Source organism: Scyliorhinus canicula, chromosome 1 (assembly GCF_902713615.1).
Source record: "Scyliorhinus canicula chromosome 1, sScyCan1.1, whole genome shotgun sequence".
Taxonomy (NCBI): Eukaryota; Metazoa; Chordata; class Chondrichthyes; order Carcharhiniformes; family Scyliorhinidae; genus Scyliorhinus; species Scyliorhinus canicula.
Genome location: NC_052146.1, coordinates 208,982,770 through 209,006,853, shown reverse-complemented (window position 1 = coordinate 209,006,853; position 24,084 = coordinate 208,982,770). Strand labels below are relative to the sequence as shown.

The 24,084-nt window shown below is 45.5% G+C and overlaps 1 long non-coding RNA gene across 2 annotated transcripts; it reads left to right on the top strand.

Annotated features, from left to right (window-relative positions):
* Positions 1 to 257: 257 nt before the first annotated feature.
* LOC119971367 lies at positions 258 to 23,048 on the top strand. 2 transcript variants are annotated; one of them, XR_005461828.1, is made up of 4 exons: positions 258 to 540; positions 8,113 to 8,333; positions 16,121 to 16,577; positions 22,909 to 23,048. It is a non-coding gene; the product is annotated as an uncharacterized LOC119971367 (long non-coding RNA). The 2 variants fall into 2 exon arrangements; XR_005461826.1 differs by lacking the exon at positions 22,909 to 23,048 and having other exon boundaries at positions 16,121 to 17,585.
* Positions 23,049 to 24,084: the final 1,036 nt, after the last annotated feature.

Sequence of the window (24,084 nt, the reverse complement as noted above, 5' to 3'; positions counted from 1 at the left end):
TTCTTGAAGGAACAAGCTCCATAATCTTGTTCAAATCATCATATTACATGCAGTGTTTGCATGACTCCAATTATAATTCAATTGTCAATGCAATGTTATGCAATAAAGTTTTAGGATTTAAAAATAAAATTAACCTTGAACACGACGTGTATGTGGCAGGAATGGTTCCGCATTTACAGCTGTTGGCTAAAATAAATTGAGTCATGTTGAAGATTAGGTTACAGCGGGGATTAATGGGTAGTGATCTGCTCGGAACTGTGACACGTCTGTCAACATTGAGAACTCAAAGTGATCTGTGACATTTCTAATTTGGGTTTTGTTCAGCTTCACGTAGCCTGCTGCATTTGTTTTTTTAAGGATGATTTGTGCTGTTCTTTGCTGTGGGACTCTGCATGAAATAATCACTCAACATTCAGCTTAAACTGAGAAAAGTAATTTCACAAACAGCTGAAGCAGCCATTTATTCCCTTTGAAGTTCCTGATCTGGCGTTAGAGACTTTGTTGCTGGAGAGCTCAAGCTTTTCGTAAATATTGCATGAGGTAAATTTACATTACCGAGGTTTGGTCTGTCCATTTCAGCTGTGTTTCGTACGACTGAACAATATGCATGGGAAGTGGTTACGCAAGAGGTCCAGTGGATGTAACTGTTATTCGGTGTGGCTTTATGTGAGATATATTGACAGTTAAAGACTCTGAATTTTCATGGGTGAAACTAGGAAACACTTCTCCATGCAAAGAGCAGTACACTTTGGAACTCGCTTCTGCAAAGGGCAATTGATGCTCGATCAATTGTTCATTACCTTTGCCAATGAATATGGCTGGGGTAATGGGCTGATTTTTCTGGCCCTACCCGCTGACAGGTCTTCCAGTCCGACCAATAGCAGATCCCCCCGCCCCCCCCCCCCCCCCGATGGGGTCCCTGGCGGCGTGGCTGGCGAACACCGCTGATATTGTTGGGACTGGAATATCCCACCGCCGGACAATGCTGAGTCATTTACATCGCCGCAAAACAGGCTGTAAATCTTGGGGGGAGAATTCACACCCCAATGGTTTTTTTTGGGGGGGGGGGGGGGGAATTCCACCCAATGGTTTGTGCCGCTGTTTGTTGGTCTGTTTGCAATCAAAATATTTTTAAAACTCAGGGATAGATTTCAACAAACGTGATACACAGAGCCGGTGCAGACTCGATGGGCTGAATGGCCTCCATCTGCACTGTAAATTCTATGAAAGATAGGGGTATATCCCAGGAAAGAATTGGCATTTGGCAAAGATCCTGATCCTGGAACTTTTAAAAAATCCGTTAACATTGGGAGATAGGGAATATTGGCTTTTTGTTTTGAATGTGGGTTGTTTTGTTTAGAAGGTTGTTGGTTGTTTTTGGATGTTGTGGTTTGTCTCAGCTGCTGGCATGGAATTTGCCAAAGCTGTCAGATATGAGCAGAGTTTTCAAAGCATGCTGTTGGATGTGGATTGGCCTGAAGCCTCCTCAGTGATATGGGAAGCTCCTAATAAAAATATTTCCTTTTTTCAGCTTTATAGTTGGACAGCATCGCCTTGGAAGAGAAAAACCTGTAGGAAAGACTGCATTATTGTAGCAATATTGAGTTGATACATTGTGGCGCCGATATGGGGCAGGATTAGCCACGCTGTCGCACTAGATTCTCCGTTCCGCCAGCCGGCCAATGGGGTTTCCCATTATGGGCAGCCCCACGCGTCGGAAAATTCCCGGGCTTGGTGAGCTGCCGGTGCAACGGAGAATCCCGACAATGGAGAATCCAGCCCATGAACTCTACTGAGTATCTGCTTCATTTGTTTAAAACTGAAATTGATAGAAGGTTTCAAGGGATATGGAGTTAGGCTGCAGATCAGGCATGATCCCATGGAAGTGAATGGCCGTTCTTATGCTCTTGTTTTTGGATGGTTAACAATGAGATTTGTTATCACCCATCCCGTGAATCATGGATGATGCCTGCCAGACTTCATGATTAGGGTGCTGTCAGGTGCTTCAACCGATCAATCCTGGAGCCAAAGGTCTTTGGGCAGAGAGGACAAGAGTAGCCCTGAGGATGGGGGTGCGGTGGTTCCTGAATCGGGTCCTGCTCCCTCTCCTTCCGCTATTGTTGTGTCTCTACAGCAGGGTTTAGCTTTCCGACCGCGTTGCAGCTTGTCAGATGAGGTGCTGCCACATGGTCTGGTTTGTGGCAATTTCCTCACACTCACCGCTGTCAATTTGTCCCCTTTTGACTGAGGCCCTTAGAGTGTCTGTAAAACATTTTTCCTATCCTCTCTGAGATCAGGTGTCATCCTCGAGTTGTAAAAAGCAGATCTACTGCGGAAGCCAATTACTTGGCATGACGGATGCCGGATGTAGGTGAGGATGCTGGAGGCTGCTCGTCTGTCTTCCTAATTTTATTTTTTCTTTGTCCTTTCATGGGGCAGGTGGGCATTTTAATCACCCATCAATAATTGCCTTTGAGAAGGTGGGGGTGAGCTGCCTTCTTGAACCCCTGCAGGCCATGTAGTGTAGGTACACCCACAGTGCTGTTAGGGAGGGAGTTGCAGGATTTTGATTTAGCGACAGTGAAGGAACGATGACATATTTCCAAGTCAGGATGGTGAGGGACTTGGAGGGCAACTTCAAGGTGGTGGTTTTCCAATGCATCTGCTGCCCTTGTCCTTCTAGATGGCAGTGGTCATGGGTTTGGAAGGTGCTGTCAAAGGAAGAATTTGACTTTGAGCATCCTGTGGAGACACCACTGGTGGAAATTCTCCAATGTCCAGAGATGCCTTTGGTAGGTGACCCAAATCTCACTGCCATAACAACAACAGTTTTGTAGATTAAAGCCTTAAAACAAGAAGACTACATGTGCTATCACGTGTGGAATCCATTGTGCACTGTAGGTTTTCGGGGATGGAAAGTGTAATGAATACTTTATCAATTACTATTTCTAATATTTGAGACCTGTTCACCTGCAGCTTCTTTTCAGTGAGGATGTGTGGAAATATACTATTGTTGAAGGAACAATGCCTTACTGCAAAAATACTGCATGATCATACTTTCCTAATGAAATTTGACAGGGCTGACAATTTGTGGCACTGGGTTGTGAGTTCTTTTGAATTTTTCTTGATCAGATGATAGAATCATCTGATCCCTACAGTACAGAAGGAGGCCATTCGGCCCAGCGAGACTCCACTGACCCTCTGACAGACCACTCTAGGCCCACTCCCCCATCCCACCCTATCCCCCCCCCCCATAACCCCACCTAGCCTGCACATCTTTGGACGGTGGGGGGAAACCAGATCACCCAGGGGGAAACCCATGCAGGCACGGGCAGAATGTGCAAACTCCTCACAGGTAGTCACCCAGGCAGATGTGCACTAAAAAAAAAGAATTGAAAGCAAAATTAGATGCTGAGTCGCATGAGGAGATATCAGGGCAGACAACCTGGTCAGAGTGGTAAGTTTTAAGGAGTGTCTTAAAGTGTAAGAAAGAGAGGTAGGGAGGTGGCGAGGTTTAGCAAGGGTATTTAAGAGCTTTGCCGCTCAGATTGGTAACTAGCAAATGACTAATTGTAAAATGAGTCGGTAGAAATGGTGCCAATTAGATTAAGTGACCAGAAAACAATAGAACATAGAACAGTACAGCACAGAACAGGCCCTTCGGCCCTCGATGTTGTGCCGAGCAATGATCACCCTACTCAAGCCCACGTATCCACCCTATACTCGTAACCCAACACCCCCCCCTCCCCCCACCTTACTTTTTAGGACACTACGGGCAATTTAGCATGGCCAATGCACCTAACCCGCACATCTTTGGACTGTGGGAGGAAACCGGAGCACCCGGAGGAAACCCACGCACACACGGGGAGGACGTGCAGACTCCGCACAGACAGTGACCCAGCCGGGAATCGAACCTGGGACCCTGGAGCTGTGAAGCATTTATGCTAACCACGATGCTACCATGCTGCCCCTGTTGTGTGAGACTTGAATTTACTTGCCAAATGCCTACAGTTGCGCCTCTGCCTTCATTAGCAATTACCATTACACAAAGTTCCTCAGCCAGGACAGGAGATATTGTAGATGTGTAAACTCCAGAACACAGCCTGGTCAGATGCCTCATTGGTTAATGTGCCACCGTCTGGATCATCTTCTGATGAAGCTGCCATCAACAGGCACTCTGTCAGAAAGCAAAAGGCAGATTTCCTCATTGTATTGTCTCGGTCAAAAGAACGTGCTGTTTTCAATCTGGTTTGAGGAAGGCTTCTTTAGCATGCGATTGATTTACACGGCAACATATTGACCCCGGGTGAAACCAATTAACAAAAAAATTCAATTCCATTCCTTTTCCCTGGCTGTGAACAATGCTTGAAAACACTTAAAACCTGATAACTCTTTTACAATTTAAAGCAATAGAGCTTTATAGATTCACCACGGGGCTGGTGAATCACTGGGACCCTGTGATAATGGTTTTCCTGTTATTACAATGTAATTATTGTTCTAAAGTGCTTTTTATTTTTGTTGCTGATCCTGGCTCCACCTGCTGCTGCCTTTTAGTGGACCTGGACTATGAGGCCCGATTCTCGCACAGGTGCTTAAAGAATGGTTTTATCCCCCCTTTTGTTCCCCATACAGAAGAATCAGGAAGGACAAAGGACCACGGGATAGTGAGTTTCTGCTTGCTTTTTGTTCAAATCCCCAAAATATTAAATTTACTAAGAGAATGACTAGTGTTCAACAATAAGCTGTTAAACTGTTCAGTGTAACTTTTAAAACTAATTTCCAGTGATTTCAAATTGTACTCACATGGGGAGGGCAGGACGTGCTTATCAATGCCATTTAAATTTGGTGGTAAATCCACTTCTAGCTGTATTAATAAAATTGCAACATTTTACCACTCAGTATTCCTCAGAAAGAAAAAGGCACAATTATGCTCTGTTACATTGCCCCCATTGCCCTGGTTCAATAGGATAATTTTCCTGCCTGCCCCCTTCGCACGGTCCTCACCCCCATCCCTCCCCCGCTGCCCACCCCCACAGCCGGCGTCGGAGAAAACATCTATTTCTTGATTCAAACACCCTCTCTCTGATCCCATCGCCTGTGAGGTGTCCATGTCCCACTTCGACCTCTACCCACTGCATCTGGAGTCTTTGTGCACCCACTTCCAGTGAACAATGTGGTATCCCTTTGATCCCCTGGCTTGTGAGCTTTTCATGCAGCCTTGTCAGAGTCCGCCTTCCCTCTGCCTTCCATTTTTAATCTTCTTCATCCACCTCTTTGCCCCTCTGCCTACCATTGTTCCCTTGTGCCTTTCCACCACCCATGCGCACCCCCCTTCTACATTAGCCCCTTAGTTTTTGTTAGATCACCCCCTCCTCACTTTGCACCCCACTCCATGAGTAACACAGCAGAGTTCTGTCCAGATAGACACTAGTGTGTGGCATCAGGGGGAAGGAGACTCCTGCATTCCTTAAACTCAGACACACTCCTGATCCACCTCAGTGGCACAGACAAGAGGGTCCATGGGTCCAGCAGCACGGTGCTGTCCATGAAGACCAGCTTGGAGGGCATGAAGATGGAGGGCAGGAACCGGTCTAGCCCCACAGAGTGGTGAACAGCACATTAGGAGCAGCGCAGCACTATAGCAGAAAGGTTGCAGCGCTCACCTTGAATCCTCTGGAAAACTGAGGCCTGTCTTCTTCATGCCACTCCTTAACAATCAGGTTTCAAAGTGATGTGATTTCCCGTTGACATTGGGGGCAGCTGTATAATGACCCTTCATGAGAAGCAAATGAATACAAATGGTGCTCAGGTCACAGCCAGTGGGAAGACCGACCCGTCAGTAACCCGCCATTGGGAGAAGTGCAAAGGGATTTTACACCAGCAGGTTTCCGACACATTGGTTCCTGCCAAATTCACTACTCCCACCGGCCACAATACTCGCTGCAGGTAGAATGGGAGAATTGCACTCCTTATTTTTAAACCTAGCCCCATGTGAGGAAACAGCCTTTCAACACTTACCCTGTCAAGTCCCCTCAGAATCTTATATGTTTCACGGAGATCACGTCTCATTCTTCTAAACTTCAGTGAGTACTGGCCCAACCGGCTCAACCTTTCCCCTCATTGGAAAACCCTTTCACCCCAGGAATTAGCATAGTGAAAGTTCTCTGAACTTCGTCTTTTATACTTCATTGCCTCCTGCAATAAAGGCCAACATTCCATTTCCCTTCCTAATCACTTGCTGTACCTGGGCCTAAGTGTAGGATTTTTATGATTGTTGTGCAAGGACACCCAGATCCCTCTGCACTGCAGCATTCTGCAGTCTGCCTCCATTCTCCTTGTTGTTACATGCACATCTTATGTGCTGTTTCTAGCTCCACCAATAATAAATGGGAACAGTTGACAAGTGTGCTAAGGAACTATGACCAACATGCATTTACCCAAATATGGTCACCTCTAATTGCAACATGCTGACTTCAAGGAATCTCATTAGTTTGAACAGTCTCCATTCCCAGTTCTGCTTTCAACCAGAAGCAGGTGACTATCAATAAATGGGTCAATGTTTAAAGGTACACGTCTCAAACTCGTCATCGCTAGACACCACAGACAAACCAATAATATGGCATGCCATTCAGCAGCAATACCATATTGCCACACTGACTATCATAAGAGTGTTTGGTGAATCAAATTTTAGCATCATTAACTCCCAGGTATGAACTGGGTGGGACTTGGCAGATGGGTTTGGATGAGAGGTTAAGGTGGAAGGTTTAGAATTCACCTGGTGCCTTTGACGCATTTTCTTTATCAAACCCAATGTGTTGCCATTTGAAAATAAAAACAAACAAGCTCACACATTTAGTTAATTAAATAAATCTGGAATTTAAAAGCTATTAGCACTAATTATGGCCATGTAACTAATGGTTTGTTGTAAAAACCCAACCAGTTCATAATGTCTTTTAGGGGAGGAAATCTGCCGTCTTTACCTGGTCTGGCCTACTTGTGACTCCAGACCCACAGTAAAGTGACTGACTCTTAATCATCCTCTGAAATGGCCTAGGTACCACTCAATTGGATTCGAGAAGGTATATCACCACCACCTTCTCAGAGGCAACTAGGGCAATGAATTCCGGCCTTGCCAGAGGGCCATACCCAATGGATGAATAAAGAAAATGCTGACATGCTATGGGGATAGTAAATGATGCTGATGCACACATTGCATGCTGAGAAATTCTCCAAACTGCCCGTACACAGCTTGGATGCATGTGGGCTGTAAGCTCCCCCAGAACAGCACGGTAGCATGGTGGTTAGCATAAATGCTTCACAGCTCCAGGGTCCCAGGTTCAATTCCCGGCTGGGTCACTGTCTGTGCGGAGTCTGCACGTCCTCCCCGTGTGTGCGTGGGTTTCCTCCGGGCGCTCCGGTTTCCTCCCACAGTCCAAAGATGTGCGGGTTAGGTGGATTGGCCATGCTAAATTGCCCGTAGTGTCCTAAAAAGTAAGGTTAAGGGGGGGTTTGTTGGGTTATGGGTATAGGGTGGATTTGTGGGTTTGAGTAGGGTGATCATTGCTCGGCACAACATTGAGGGCCGAAGGGCCTGTTCTGTGCTGTACTGTTCTATGTTCTAACAGCTTGAAATATAAAAACAGATCCAGTTCGAGCACTGATATTTGAAGCAAGCTGAGGTGATGGCAAGTAACATTTCCTAGTGAGGTAGCACTCAATCATACATAGTGTTTACCTACAAGTTTTCAATATGAAATGTTGACAGGAAAAAGCATGACTCAAAATTGACACAGGTAATAAGGATTGGGGACAGGAAGTTCAAGAAATGCATAAAATCTATGTAGGTAGATCGTTTTTGTGAAAATATCAATGTTAAGGTTTCTGCACTTGGAATGGTTTCATTATCTAATGTCCCTGTTTTCAGTTATTATTCTCATAGAATGCTTTACTACATCATGAGTTTTGACTTTAACCATTCAGATATTATTCGGAGCAGTCACAATCTAGTCAGAAGATCTCTGACAATTTAATGTTAACTGTGTTTTGCTTCACTGTTGGTTAAGCCTTCCCTTCCTTTTCTGAATCTATGTTGCTTGTCTTTTGATCTTTCAGTTTTCACCTGTATGCCGACGACATCTGCCTTTACCTCGGCTTCACTTCACTCGTCTCCATCACTTTCACTAATTATCAAACATCCAGTGCAGGATGAGGAGATATTTCCTGCAGTTAAAAATCAAGAAGGCCCAAGCCATGGTGTTGGATTTTGGCGACCAAAATGGCGAGCTAGAGACTTGCTGGAAAAAGTACCCCGAATCGCAAGATTTTCTCTCTGGGTAAGGGGGCTGTGGGTATGTGTGCGGATGTGAGTCGGGATGGCGTTGTGCCCGTTGGCCTCAGAAGCGGATTGCAGGGAGTCACGAGAGCGAGTGCCAAGGCAAGCAAGTTACAAGGTCCAACTCAGTTCTCTGGAACTTCGTCCCAGCTGTTTTAGAAGATTTTAGGCCCTCCGAACCTCACCCCTCACACCCCCTCACTCCTTCATCCACACTCTATGGCCCCTCATACCCTTCATGCTAACTCCATAGGTACTCACCAAGTATCCACCATAGGCAGACCTCAGGAGCCATGTGGAAATGAAAGAAAATAAACCTCTTAATAACTAATACAGGTCTCACTACACAGACTTGATGGTGGAGAATTCCCTTTCATGAAAGCATCAAAGCTTTTAAATCTCCTCAAGTGGATAATCTCTTATAAAAATACATCAAACCTGGTTTAGGGCTGGTTTAGCTCAGTGGGCTAGACCGCTGGTTTGTGATGCAGAACAAGGCCAGCAGCACGGGTTCAATTCCTGTACCAGCTTACCCGAACAAGTGCCGGAATGTGGCTACTCTGGGCTTTTCACAGTAACTTCACACTTGTGACAATAAAAGATTATTTATTGTATTATTTTATCAAAATCCTGTTCATATCCCTAATCCTTTAATAATCTCTATAAACTGTGTATCATACTGTCAATGCAAGACCCCCACTGAGGTAATTCCATAATTTGAAACTCCGCCAAGCATTCACAATGAATAACTTTGAGAAATGTCAACAGAAAAATTCTATTGAAACTGCTCGAACAGATGTTATGCCTGTTATACCCGGTGTGTTAATCAAAACAGTCCAACAGAATGCTTTTATAAACAATCACTAATAGCTGCAACCAATTATTTGTACAGTTTAAAGAGCAGGAGTGTTTAAAAACTTCAGATCATGACAGTTAAACAGACTTTATAAATGTTTCAAGGGTATTTACGTCAACTCTATAAATTCAGCACTCCCACACTGTACATAACATAAGTCCCTTGCAATAACCAAAATTGGGCCAGTTTAATCATAGTCACATGATTCTGCATTGCAGTGCAGAAGGAGGCCATTCAGCCGGTCGAGTCTGAACCAGCCCTTGGAAAGAGCACCCTACTTAAGCCCACATCTCCACCCCTCATCACTGAGTTTGGCTTTTCCTCCTTGTGAATCACATTTTTCTTCTTTTTCCCTACTGGCAAAAAACTGTTGGAAATGGGTACAAGACTTATGGGGCAGAGTTCTGCCTGCCATTTTTAAAGGGCCAAACTTTGTGGGTCCCAGCCACAGACTCATCTCGCCCATCATCAACTCCATCACTCTCCCTGACAACTAGCGGAGGCTGAACCAGATAGTTTATTGCTATGGTGTCATATTTGACTCTTTGAGAGAAGCTACCAAACACATATCTGCACCATCACTGAGACTGCTTGTTTCCACTCCATTACAGGGATCAACTCCATCCCTGTCTGAGCTCCTCTGGTGCTGAAATCCCAAACTTTGGTACCTCCAGACTTGACCATTTCAATGCATTCCTGACCACCCTCACACATTCTATTACCCGGTCAACTTGAGGTGATACAAAACTCCGCCATCCAGGCCCTAATTTGAATCAAGTTCCGTTCACCCATCCACCCCGTACTCATTAACCAATCCTGGCTCTCTGTTAAGCAATGCCTCTATTTTAAACTTCTCAAGCTTGTTTTCAAATATCTACAGGGTATGATCCTTCCTCTGTTATGTCCTCGAGCCCCACGAGCATTCAGGATCACTAGGTTCCTCTCATTCTGGCCTCTTGAGCATTGCTGTTTGTAATCACTCCACTATTGGCAGCCCTGCCTTTGTCCATTAGGGTCCTAAACTCTGGGATTCAGTCTCTAAACCCTCCTTTATGATGCTCCTGCAAACCTACCTCTCTTTCCTTAATATCTGCTTATGTGATTCAGTGTCATGTTTTGCTTTACCATACTTGTTTGAAGCACCTAGGGCAGCACGGTGGCAGAGTGGTTAGCACTCCTCCCTCACAGCCCCAGGGACCCGGGTTCAATTCCGGCCTCGGGTTACTGTCTGTGTGGAGTTTTCACTTTCTTCCCGTGTCTGCGTGGGTTTCCTCCGGGTGCTCCGGTTTCCTCCCACAGTCCAAAGATGAGCAGGCTAAATGCATTGGCCAAGCTAAATTGCCCCATAGCGTCCAAAAGGTTAGGTGGGGTTACTGGGTCATGGAGGTAGGGTGGAGATGTAAGCCTAAGGAGGGTGTTCTTCAGGCAGCATGGTGGCGCAGTGGGTTAGCCCTGCTGTCTCATGGCGACTAGGTCCCAGGTTCGATCCCGGCTCTGGGTCACTGTCCGTGTGAAGTTTGCACATTCTCCTCGTGTTGCGTGGGTTTTGCCCCCACAACCCAAAGATGTGCAGAGTAGGTGTCTCAGCCACGCTAAATTGCCCCTTAATTGGAAAAAATGAATTGGGTACTCTAAATTGATAGAAAAAGAAAAGTAGGGTGTTCTTTCTAAGGGTCAGTGCAGACTCAATGGGCCGAATGCCCTCCTTCTGCACTGTAAGTTCCAAGATTCCATGGTGTTTGAGGCGCTATATAAGCACACATTGTTGTTGTATTGCATCACACCATCTCCATGTGAAGTTGCCTCTTTCGATTCACTAAAATAATTTCAAATTGTTTTCCCCTACACACGATGTTTGACTGACGGGCACGTCATTTCCAGTCAGGTCTCTGATTTGGATGTTGGGATTTCTGATTCGGGTGGACAGCCATTCTCTGTGCCCCAGCCATGAGAGTGGGAGCCTCATGCCCAGTGGCAGGTGTTAAGATCCTGGACAAGACCGCAACATTTGTTAGGATACCGAACAAGAACCCCAAACACTTTTTTAAAAATTAGCAAAATGGCGGTGAGGAAAGGATACTTTGCTCCAGGGGTGATACCACAAATAGTTATATTTTATATTAAAACAAATGTTTTTATTAACCCAGTATTTATCTACAGTAACATCACCAAAAATAGATTACAATTAACAGTTAAATAATTCTCAACAAAAAAAGGAAATACTTTAACTTCCAACTGATACCGTCCCTATCTCCAATCAAGCAAAACCCATCACAAGTCAAAATCCCGTTATGAATACATTTACTTGCCATACATTTGAATAGGATATCTTGGAAAGACTTCTTGGAGATATGAGAACCCCTTTCAGACACCAGCTGCAAGTCTTGGGAGACTTTGGGAGACAACTGCATAACCTGACAGCCTTTGGCAAATGTTCCCGCTCAGCTTCAACTCCCAGCAAAGCTAAACTGTCTCTACAGACCTGGCTTCTCCCATTAATTACATCATCTGTATCCCACAAACTGGTTTATGACCATCTTATTAAGGCTATCCATAACCCTTCAATTATCTAAACCCCAGGGAACCTTTTCTAGAAATAAAATTCCAATAGCCCTATATAAGTAAACACTATACAGGATTGGAATGAATGATTATCTCACTTTTATGACACCTTAATCACCCATTTTGCAGCCACAGAGTTGGGATACTTCAACCTAGATTCTTCAATAATATTGCTGCAACAGATATATATAGGGCAGGATTTATTGACAAACTCTCCACGTGTTTTTTGGCGGCAAAGGCGGCCCGCTAGCGGAATTGGCTGGTCCCACCATTGTCTACAGATTTCCTGTTGACTGAAACCTTGTCTCCAGGAAACGTGTGTGCCATTGGCGGGCTGGAATGTCCCGCCAATGTGAATAGCCGGTAAATTCCGCCCATTATACAATATATATAAAAATGTCCTACATTGATCACTCAGAAACAACTGGTACTTTCACCTACACCCTGTTGCTCCATGGCAAGGTTCATCAGTACAACCAGGCAGCTGACGGGCAGCCAACAGGATTTGTTTCCTGACATATCATTAGAGCAAGAATCCAAGCAACAGCTGGTCTCCCTTCATTTTGCTATCAACAACCTTGCAAGCAAATGTTCTGTGTTACAAGTAACAGAAAAACAGATGTTTATCTAATGTGTGGACAATTAGAGTGCACAACTTGTTAAAATGCAAAGTGTCACTTTGTCTTGTTAGAGCTTTGCCTCCTTTCTATGTGGAGATCTCATGAAAGCATGAAGAAATTAAACAATAGGAGAAACATTTTGGTTTAGGCTCCAAAAAATTAAAGCAGGACGGATTGCAAATGACTGGCTTTTCCAATTGTGTTGTGTCAGTAAAATGTACCACACCAAATCATAGCATCAGTGCTGGTTACAATGCAGAAAGGAGGCCACTCTGCCCGTTGTGTCCATGCTGGCTTTCTACAAGAGCAACTCACCTAGTTCCATTCCACCCCCCTTTTCCCTGAGCCTTGCAATTTCTTTCTTTTCAAGTAATTCTCCAATTTGCCTTTGAAGGTCTTGATTGAATCTTCTTCCACCACACTCACTGGCAGTGCATTCTGATCCTGCCCACTCGATGCACACAAAATGTTTTCCTCATCTCACCTCAGTTTCTTTTGCTAATCACCTTGTAACCCCATCCATTCACCATTGGAACAACTATCACTCGATGTTCTCTGTCCAGGCCCCTCAAGATTTTGAACACCTCTAGCAAATCTCCTCTTAACCTTCTCTTCTCCAAGGAGAACAGCCAATAGCAAATGTCATTCTTCAAGAAGGATCTATACTCTTTTATAGCACTGTTAGAAATGTTTTCAGAAGATATGGGTGCCGCTGGCTTGACCAGCATTTATTACCCATCCCTAATTGCCCTTGCGAAGGAGATGGCGAGCCACCTGCTTGAGCCGCTGCAGTCCCTGAGGTGTAGGTACACCCACAATCCTGTTGGGGAGGAATTCCGGAATTTTGACCCAGTGACAGTGAAGGAACGGCAATATAGTTTCAAATCAGGATTGTGAGTGGCTTGGAGGGGAACATACAGGTGGTGGTGTTCCCATGCATATGCTGCTCTTCCTCTTTAAAAAAAAAAATTAGAATACCGAATTATTTTTTATTTTCCAATTAAGGGGCAATTTAGCGTGGTCAATCCACCTAACCAGCACATCTTTGGTTTGTGGGGGTGAAACCCACGCAGACACGGGGAGAATGTGCAAACTCCACACGGCCAGTGATCTAGGGCCGGGATTTGAACCCGGGTCCACAGCGCTGCAATCCCAGTGCTAACCACTGCGCCTCATGCCGCCCCAACTCTTCCTCTTCTAAGTGCCATCATCTGCCATTTATTTTTCACTAACTGAAATTTTCAGTGTCCAAAATAAGGCTTCAAATTAATCAAACAGTTCTTAAAATTTCACAATAGCTTGAATAAATATACAAACTGAATTGTCTTCTTTGTCTTTTCGTGCCTAACATACGATGTTCACTTTGTCTCAGTCTGTTTCATTAGCTGAAATTCCGTTTGGGCATTTATATCACTTGGACAGAGTGTAAAACACGGTGCATTCTACGCCTGTGCAGTTTGCATAATTTCCCAACATACAATCTATGCATCAACATCGCTTAATTTTGCCACACCAAGTAAAGATTTGTAAGTTGGTTTGTTTTGCTCCAAATGAGAAAATGCTGCGTTTGATTCACTTGTCTGGAATATTCATCCTTAATCTTTGCCCTTAAGCCCTTGTTAAAGAACCACCTGACATTTACTCCCCCCAAAGCTTTCATTGTATAAAACTGGATTATGTTTAGATTTAATTTATTGCACTTTAGCGTGGATCTTCTCTTTTCTAATTTTCTCATCTCCTGAAAGATTATCTCTTTGTTAGTGGCACACTCGTGACTTGTTTTAGCGATCATTTTTCCTGTGTGTTGTTTGTCAGTAATAATTGGCAGGGAAACCAACACAAACAAAGTGCAGCCAAGTATGATTTATTGAAATGCGCACAAAATCACACAGCCAGGGAGAGCGGACATCACCTCATAGCATTGCTACACAAATCTTGCTTGATTTTTCACTCTCTAACCCGGTGTCATATGATCCAACTGTATTACAAACAATCCTGCATGGGTCAGTTAAATCAACATACCCTGGGAATCAGTTTTGGGGCACACTTACTTTGTACAGTTTGACTACTCATTTATGGAAACCAGCTGCTGTAAAGGTATTTAAAGGGGCAATTAAAAGGTAAGTGGTTCAAGGGGCAGCATGGTGGCGCAGTGGTTAGCACTGCTGCCTCATGGCACCGAGGATCTGGGTTCACTCCTAACCCCAGGTCACTGCCTATGTGGAGTATGCACATTCTCCCCGTGTCTGCGTGGGTCTTAACCCCACAACCCGAAGATGTGCAGAGTAGGTGGATTAGCCACACTAAATTGCCCCTTGAAAAAAAAAAGAATTGGGCACTCGGGGGTGGGGGAGTTTGAGCTGGCGTTGGGGGCGGGCCAATTTGATGGTGGGGGGGGGGATCGGGTTGTTGCTGGCTGACAGACCGGGTCGGAAGGGGGCGGCCGGGTCAGGGGTGGGACTTAGGGTGGGGCTGTGTGGTGTCAGGGTGGGGCTGGAATGGTGGGTCCCCTGGAGGGGGCGGTGGTTTATACGTGTTGAGGGGTGTCCCATGCGAGGCTGGGTCTAGGTTTTTCAGGTAGTTGCTCTGGAGTTAGAAATTATTTTTTTCCCTCCAGCTCTTTCTGAGTAACTATCATGGTAAAACTGGAAGATCAATCCAAAATTAGCGATTTTAATCGCTTCTGTCAGATGGTTCCCAACCCCAGCACAATTGTCCAGAAGAAGTTAGCATTTCTGGGCAATTGCTAGGTAAAGCCTTACTTGCAAATTTTCTACAGGGGTCCCCCAGCACATGATTGGGATACCCCTGAAATGCAATGCTGAGGAACAGGGAAACTATGGGACAATAAAATGGCATGTGAAGAAGAATTGAAGAAGAATTGTGAAAAAGAAGTGAAGAAGAATTGATAATATGATACTTTGCACATGTAAGCACGTTGGTCTGAGACCTCAGCACACATGGGAATAGAAAACTGAGGAGCAGGAGTAGGCAATCTGGCTCTTCAAGTCTGCTCCGCCAGTCAATAAGATCATAGCTGATCTGGTTATGGTCTCAACTTTGCTCTCCTGTCTGCCCCCCCCCCCCCCCCCGCATTGCCACTGCATTCCTTGACCATCAAAAATCTGTTGTGAATATATTCAATGTCCAGCAGCCTCCTTTGCCTTTTGGGATTGAGAATTCCACAGATAATGATTCTCTGAGAGAAAGGAATTCTCCTCATCTCCGTCTTAAAAGGGAGACCTCTTATTCTTAAACTGTGTCACCTCGTCTGCCAACAAGTGGAAATACATTGATGGGATTTGCAATGTCCATACATGTGCCAGTAAATTTACTCATTTTGTTTAGCACACATTAATTGCCATTAATTGTTGAGTTATAAATGTGAAACAGAGGGCAGCACGGTGGCACAGTGGTTAGCATTGTTGCCTACGGCGCTGAGGACCCGGGTTCGAATCCAGGCCCTGGGTCACTGTCCGTGTGGAGTTTGCACATTCTTCCCGTGTCTGCGTGGGTTTCGCCCCCACAACCCAAAAGATGTGCAGGATAGGTGGATTTGCCACACTAAATTGCCCCTTAATTGGAAAAAAGAATTGGGTACTCTAAATTTATTTTTAAAATAAATAAATAAATGTGAAACAGTTCTTTGATGTTTCCATGGGTCTTGAGGAAAGAATGCCTTACTGTCTGCAAATGATCCAAGTTAATCTGCATTGATGAAGAGAAATGTGTTATTTTATTAATTTATAGGTTTCGTTGACACCACCAGGATTTATCACCCATTCTAATTGCTGTTGAGGATGAAACAAAAACTGCTGAATCTATCAGGGCAAAGACCCAACACTGGCGATGCATTTGTGGCTCAAGAGAAGGAGAGATTCATTTGGATGAAGGTGAAAGGGTTAGAGCTCTTGACCAGGAAACACTGGAGGCTGTTTAACCTGTGGTGTGATTGGAATCAATGAAGAATGAAATGACTATCTATGGGGAGTAGAGATTGACGTGGTGGTGGTGAGCCACTTTCCTGAAGCGCTGCAGTCCATGTGGTGAAGGCACTGTCACTGTGTTGCCAGGTGGGGGTGTCACAAAGGAAATAGGGCTTGCTGCCAGGGTGACCAAGTCTCAAGGGGGAAATTAGCCTGGCATTGGAGTCCGTATGAGCAGGAGGGGGCAGGGGAGGTGCTGCCTGAGCTGTGAGAGTGCGCAGGTACAGTATGCACAAAATCTTTGGTGTTATATTACTGGGTATAAGTAATGTATGTCGTTACTAATTGTAGTTGATGTTGAAGAACACTTGAGTCTTCGAAGTAAACTTTAGTTACATGTCTGCCTACATATCATTACATTTGGGACCAAATTAATAGACAAACAACGTCCCAGGACCATGGATATGGGACAGTGGAATCAGATACAGGACGATCCCATTAAATCAAAGATAGTTGGCCATCCTGCTTGCTGTATGCCCTCATCCATCCTCAGGATTGCAACCATCCCCTCAACAGCACTACCCACATATCCGACCTCCAATGGTGTGCTGGTTCAGTGCGCTTTCTTCCTGACATGCAGAGGAACCTGCATTTGGTGCCTGCAACTCAATGGCTTCAAAATGCCTCTGGCCTCCAGCTGGTAAAACCAAGTGGGTGGTACATGGTATCCGCTACCATCTACATCTAAAACAATTTGTAGTCTGCATATATTTACGTACAATATACAACACAGAAGTATACTACGGGTGTGATTATCCCCCAAAATTTCGAAGTTCATTGTGGTTGATCTTTCGGGAGTTTCCCGCAAGCTCAGCCGAGGAGTTCCCCATCGCTATTCAATGACACATTGGGTGCAATTCTCTGGCCTTGTTGCGCTCTGGCTCAAGCATAAAGAGGCCATAGATTAATGAGAGGCCAAAAACAAGATGCGCTCCAGGCGCCAAACAGTTTGCGATGCAACCGGCCCGCTACATAGGCACAATTGGGATTGGGCCGGCGAGAAACCAATTATCACGACTTAAGCCCCATTTCATACAATCAACGAGAGCTACCCCATACCCAACAGCCTCCCGTCATTTAGCGGCCTTCCCAGCAAGTGCTCACACTGACACCAATTAGTACTCCTTTTGAAAAACAGGAACCTGGCGGAGGGGGGGACACTCCCAATTAGACGGCAACAATTTGTAAATAGAGAAACGTAAGAAAAAGACTTTTTGCACTGTATAATAAATTAAAATGAATGGCAATGTACATAATTTTGAAAATGCCAATAAAAAGATTTTTTAAAAGAATGAAAAATAAAGCTAAACTATCTGAATTTTTATGCAGCACTTTTAAGAGTTCAGGGAGGCGAGAACTCTAACATCGAAACGCTATTTACAATAGTGCAAGGAATTAGGTTTTGAAATGCCTTCCAATCACGGGAACTAGTTCAGCCTTTGTTTGAACAGTGTAGTGAAGCCCCTCATTCACAGAATCAGAAAATCACAGAATACTACAGTGCAGAAGAGGCCCTTCAGCCCATCGAGTCTGCGCCGATGCATGAAAGTCCCTGACCTGTCCACCTAATCCCACTTGACAGCACTTGGCCCATAGCTTTGAATGTTGTGGCGTGCAAAGTACTCATCCAGGTACTTTTTAAAGGATGTGAGGCATCCCGCCTCTACCACCCTCCCTGGCAGTGTATTCCAACCGTCACTACTCTCTGGGTAAAAACGTTTTTCCTCAAATTCCCCCTCAACCTTCCACCCCGCACTTTGAACTTGTGTCCCCTCGTAACTGACTGTTCAACTAAGGGGAACAGCTATTCTCTATCCACCCTGTCCATGCCCCTCATAATCTTGTACACCTCGATCAGGTCACCTCTCAGTCTTCTCTGCTCCAGAGAAAACAACCCAAGCCTATCCAACCTCTCTTTATAACTTAAATGTCTCATCCCAGGCAACATTCTGGTGAATCTTCTCTGCACCCCCTCCAGTGTAATCACATCCTCCCTATAATGTGGCGACCAGAATTGCACACAGTTTTCCAGCTGTGGACTCACCAAAGTTCTGTACAGCACCATCATGACCGCCCGGCTTTTGTAATCTATGCCTCGATTGATAAAAGTGAGTGACCCATAAGCCTTTTTCACCACCCCATTGACCCTCCCTTCCGCCTTCAGAGATCTTTGTTCTTCGAAACTTCCCAGTGTCAGGCCATTCATTGAATATTTCATTGTTAAATTACTCCTTCCAAAGTGTATCACACTTTTCAGGGTTAAATTCCACTTATCTGCCCTTTTGACCATTCCGTCTATATCTTCCTGGAACCCAAGACACTCAACCTCACTCTTAACCACCCGGCCAATCTTTTTGTCATCCGCAAACTTACTGATCCTAATCCTCCCTTAGTTATCTATGTCATTTATATAAATGACAAACAATAGGGGGCACAGCATGGATCCCTGTGGTGTGCCACTGGTCACTGGCTTCCAGACACTAAAGCAGCTGTCTATCATCAGCCTCTGTCTCCTATTGCGAAGCCAGTTAAGAATCCACCTTATCAAATCACCCTATATTCTATGTGCATTTGCCTTCTTAATAAGTCACCCAGGTGGGACCTTTGCTGAAATCCATGTAAACTACATTAACTGCACTGTCCTCACCTACACTTGGTTACATGCTCAAAACAGTCAATCAAATTTGTTAGGCATGACCTCCCTCTGACGAAGTCATGCTGACTATCCCTGACCAAACCTTGCCTTTCCAAGTGGAGATAGATTCTCCTTCAGAATGTTCTCCAATAGTTTCCCCACTGGTTTGTAGTTTCCTGGCTTGAATATACAACCTTTGTTAAATAGTGGAACCACATGAGCCGTACTCCAGTCCTTTGGCACCTCCCCGTGGTCAGAGAGGAATTAAAAATTTGGGTCAGAGCCCCAGCAATCTCCTCCCTCGCCTCCCACAGCAGTCTGGGATGCAATTCATCAGGACCTGGAGATCTGTTCACCTTAAAGACCGCCAATACTTCCAATACCTTGTCACTCCCCATGACAATTTGCTTGAGAACCTCACAATCTCCCCGAATTCCATGGGCGCAATTCTCCGACCCCCATGCCGGGTGGGAGAATCGCGGGAGTGCCGGGCGAATCACACCACGCTGCCCTGGCACCCCCACGCGATTCTCCCACCCCCCCCCCCCAAAATGGCGTGTCGCGTTTTGCGACAGGCCGCTCAGAGAATCGCCGCTCGGGTCGAGCGGCGATTCTCCGGCCCGGATGGGCCTAGCGGCCTGCCGAACCCGACTGGTTCACGCTGGCACCAACCACACCTGGTCGCTGCCGGCGTGAACATCGCGCGACTGCTGCATGTGGGGCCTGTGGGGGGCGGAGGGAGGATCGAGCACCAGGGGCGTGCTCAGGAGGGGTCTGGCCCACGATCGGTGCCCATCGAATGTCGGGCCAGCGTCTCTAAAAGACGCACTCTTTTCCCACCGCCGCCCCGCAAGATTAATCCTCCATGTCTTGCGGGGCAGCGGAGGGGAAGACGGCAACCATGCATGCGCGGGTGACGTCATTCAGGCGCCGCCAGCCGCGTCATTCAGGCCGCGCCGCTTTGATGCAAGCGTCAAGGCCCGGCGTGCAATCTTGCGCGCCACCACTCCTAGCCTCCGGAGGGGGGGGGGGGGGGGGGGGGGGACTGGGGGAGGGATAGGGGGCGAGGAGCGGCCTCCGGCGCCAGAGTGAAACACTCGTCGGCAGTTTGTCTCCCTTTGGGAGAATTTCGCCCCATAACTACCTCCTCATTCTCTTGGGTGAAGCCAGATGTGAAACATTTGTTCAACGTACTCATTCATTGGATGGACTGGAAACATAACCCTGAGGACTTGGACGCTCTGTCACTCACAGAATAATTAACATACTGAAAACCAGCTACTTGCTCCTTGCTACAGTGAGTCTGAAAAACCACTTCCAGGAAACCTATTAAATTTACTTGCTGCTGATCATTTGTTTGGCTCAAAACCCATAACCAAAACTTCAAAACTCAATTCCCTGAACATTTCCTCAGGGGGTACTCAAAGTGGGACCAATATATTTTTCATTAATTGCCAAAGGAAAGGAAAGAGAATCTTTCACTGCCTTCACTTGTTCTAATATGCTATTCTCTCTCGTGGGGTAATGCCTGGTTGCCTCCTTAATCAAAGTCACACGAGCAGCCTGAACATAATTAAACTTTGAATGCATTGCCCTGGAAGAAGAGGGTTTGCTGGAAACGTTGGAGCAACACTGTCAAAATGATCACTTGCACAAGTGTAGGGGTTGCTGGGCAAAAAAGAATTACAGGAACGCTTTTAACACAAAGAGAAGTAGCTTCAAGAACAGAATGACGTGGCAGTGCATGTTCATAAATCTTTGAAAGCGACAGGACACATTGTTGATAAAACAGTTTAGAAAACATGTGGCTGCTTAGCTTCGTAAAAAGTTATATTGAATGCAAAAAACATGGACATCATGCAAAATGAAAAATCTAACATGGTTAGGCATCAGCTGGAGTCTTGCGTACAATTCTGGAAGGATTCTTAGGGAGGATGCCAAGGTCCCTTTTCTGCCTTATGTGGCTCGGTCTCAAATTTTGTTTTATAACATTCCTGTGAAATGCCTTGGGATGCTCTCTTGTATTAAATTCTGCCGTCTAAATGCAAGGTTTTATTGTTCTTCTGCAATATTATTCTGAATATCAGACTCTTGCACTTTAAGGGGTGTAGATATGTTTATGTTGATGTCAACACTACTTCTCCAGAACGGCTTTTCTCAATTTGTGGCATAGAATTGAGAAGGTGAGGCTTGATGGATTGGGGCTGGTTTAGCTCACTCAGCGAAATCGCTGGTTTTTAAAGCAGACCAAGCAGGCCAGCAGCACGGTTCGATTCCCGTACCAGCCTCCCCGGACAGGAGCCGGAATGTGGCGACTAGGGGCTTTTCACAGTAACTTCATTGAAGCCTACTCGTGACAATAAGCGATTTTCATTTTCATTTGCATTTCATTGACACTTAGTCTGCTGTATAATACATAACCAATCTATTACTGTCCACTTCATATTCGCTAATATTAGAAAGTTTAACCCATGGACTGGAATTCTGTGGTTGTTGGACTTCTCTGTTCCCGCCGGCAGCGCACCCCTGCCCGTGGGTTTTCTGACGGCATTGGGTGATTTCAATGGGATATCCCATTGACAAGCGGCGGGAAGAGAGAATCCTTTTTTTTTCTCTCTTTTGTTTTTATAAATTTAGTTCACCCAATTAATTTTTCCAATTAAGGGGCAATTTAGTGTGGCCAATCTACCTACCCTGCACATCTTTGGGTTGTGGGGGCAAAACCCATGCAAACACGGGGAGAATATGCAAACTCCACACGGACAGTGACCCAGAGCCGGGATCGAACCTGGGACCTCGGCTGCGTGAAGCAGCTGTGCTAACCAGTACTCCACCATGCTGCCCTCATTATCAACTTTTAAATGCCTCCAACACACGTTAATGACTGACAGTTAGAGTGGGACAGGTTCCTGGTCAGCCATGTGATGGAATGAAATTGGAACCTCTGCCATCACTATCTATAGCTCCAGATTTCAACATGTGTGTAAGTGTATGTTGCCACAGCAACATGGACTCCTTGGGGGTGTCAGTTGGCTGGACAGACAGTGTAGACCAGATTGGTCCCAACAGCACAGGGTCCAATCCCCGTTCGACTGGGTGGATTTAGAACCTGCTTCCCTGCTTCCATGGTGCTGTGGGTCGCAGTTGTCTTTCTGCAAAAGACTGAAGAAAGAAGATTCCTGTATCTATATTTAATAGATAATTCATAACATTCGCTAAAGCTGTTCATTAACACATTTGCAGGAGTTACCTTGGGAACATTGGTGTTCCTGGGTGTGAGGTTTCCCAGCAACAGCAAGGTGCTAATTGCCTAACAACTATTATTTTCCACCTGTCACTAACTATATTCCAAGTTCCACCCAAGTTTTAACCACTTTCTTGGTTTATGATTTCTGTGACAAAAATAATTTATTTTCTGTAGATTTATCTGCTACTGGCTTTTTTAAAAAGTCTAACACTGCACACAAGGGATCTAAAGACAACTTCGCAATGACACAGCGTGGACTTGGTTTCTTGTTTTCTCTCAAACAGGTATCTACGGAAGGGTTAAGGCCTTCATTTCGAATATTCAAATCTACCAAATTAATGGCCTTTTTCTGTGGCTTCTGATTCTTTGTGTGGGGGCGGGATTTTAATCTAAGGCGTTGACATGGAAACCCACGGGATCAGGCAGAACCCTGACTTTGCACAGTGCCCAATGGGGACAATTTCAACAAATCGGCAAGCTGATGGTATTGGATGCCATGTTAGTTTTATACCCTGCCCGGGGGTCTAAAGCCAGAATTCCTCCCAATCCCCCTCCCATGTGGTAAAATAGATTAAAATTGCCTCCGGGGTTCTATTGTTCCTGAACGTTGTTGTTTGCTTTGTAAAAACACAACTATTTCAATTATTTCAACTCTTTCAATTTCTTTCAGCCCCAGTTGCTTTTGGATAAGCATTCCAGAAGGTAAATGGGTCAGTATGGGAGACTGTCGCTTTGCAGAACGAAGGTTAGTAGATTTGTTAACACAGAAAAGAAACAGACTGAATGAACACAGAGTTTAGCACAGCAGGTACCAACTCAAGGAGATAATTAAATTTAATAACGATTGTAAAATCTATGTTGTGCCATTTCTACTTTTCACTAGTACTTTCTCTGTTCCATCGATCTGTTAGTTGAAGCCTACGGCTGTGATAGTAGAGCCTCGATGTGCCCGGCTTGGCTACGTGACAAGGCTGGTAAATCACATGAGAGACCACTCACGAGATTTACGATGCTCGGGACACCTGGCGAGTTCTAATGAGACCTTTGTGTCCTCATCTTTTTTTTCAAAATGTATTTTATTACAAACATGCATCAAAGCAGGTTACAGCAAGTAAACATACTTCCCAACAATTAACTATACAGTCTGGACCGATTTTTCCCCTTATTCACCCCCCTCCCCATCACCCCACCCCCCAGCGATGAATAGCTCCTCAAACACGGTCACAAACGCCCCCCACCTTTTCTGAAACTCCCCCACCGAGCCGCTTAACTCATATTTTATCTTCTCCAGCTGCAGGAAGTCGAACAGGTCAGCCAACCATGCTGCTACCCCTGGTGGCGATGCCGACCGTCACTCGAGCAAAATTTGTCGCCGTGCAATCAGAGAGGCGAAGGCCACGACATCGGCCTTCCTCCTCTCCATGAACTCCGGCTTCTCTGAAACCCCAAATATCGCCACCAAAGGGGCTGGGTGCAGATTCTCCACTATCCTATTTGTGTGCTCATTGACCACAGATGAGATCCCAGAGGATTTGAGGATTGCCGATGTTGTACTGTTATTTAAGAAAGGTTGCAAGGATAAATTCTTCACAGCTCCAGGGTCCCAGGTTCGATTCCCGGCTGGGTCACTGTCTGTGTGGAGTCTGCACGTCCTCCCCCTGTGTGCGTGGGTTTCCTCCGGGTGCTCCGGTTTCCTCCCACAGTCCAAAGATGTGCGGGTTAGGTGGATTGGCCATGCTAAATTGCCCGTAGTGTCCTAATAAAAGTAAGGTTAAGGGGGGGGTTGATGGGTTACGGGTATAGGGTGGATACGTGGGTTTGAGTAGGGTGATCATGGCTCGGCACA